This window comes from Lupinus angustifolius, chromosome LG16, assembly GCF_001865875.1.
Source record: "Lupinus angustifolius cultivar Tanjil chromosome LG16, LupAngTanjil_v1.0, whole genome shotgun sequence".
In the NCBI taxonomy this organism is placed as follows: domain Eukaryota; kingdom Viridiplantae; phylum Streptophyta; class Magnoliopsida; order Fabales; family Fabaceae; genus Lupinus; species Lupinus angustifolius.
Window position 1 is genome coordinate 11,826,417 of NC_032024.1, and position 669 is coordinate 11,827,085.

Genomic DNA, 669 nt, shown 5'->3' on the forward strand with positions numbered 1-669 from the left:
CATCCTCGTCCTCATCCTCATCCACGTCCTCATCCTATCGTCATCGTCATTCCCATCCTCATCCTCTTCCGCATTTTCCTCCTCATCCTATCGTCATCCTTATCCTTATCCTATCATATCCTCATCCTCATCCTCATGCTCGTCCTCATACTATCCACATTCTCATCCTCATCCTCATCCTCATCCTATCCTATCCTCATCCTCATCCTCGTCCTCATCCACATCCTATCCTCATGCTCATCCTCATCCTATCGTCATCCTAATCCTCATCCTCATCCTCATTCTCGCCTCATACTATCCACATTCTCATCCTCATCCTCATCCTATCCTATCCTATCCTTATTCTCGTCCTCATCCTATCCTCATCCTATTCCTCCTCCTCATCCTATCCTCATCCTCATTCTCGTCCTCATCCTATCCTCATCCCCTTCCTCTTCCTCATCCTATACTCATTCTCATTCTCGTCCTAGTCCTCATCCTCATCCTCATCCTCCTCCTATCCTCATCCTCATCCTCATCCTCATCTTCATCTTCATCCTAACCTCGTCCTCATCCTCATCCTCATTCTCTTCCTAATCCTCCTCCTCCTCCTTATCCTATCCTTATTCTCATCCACATTCTCATCCTCATCCTATCCTCATCCTCATCCTCTTCCTCATCCTCATTCTA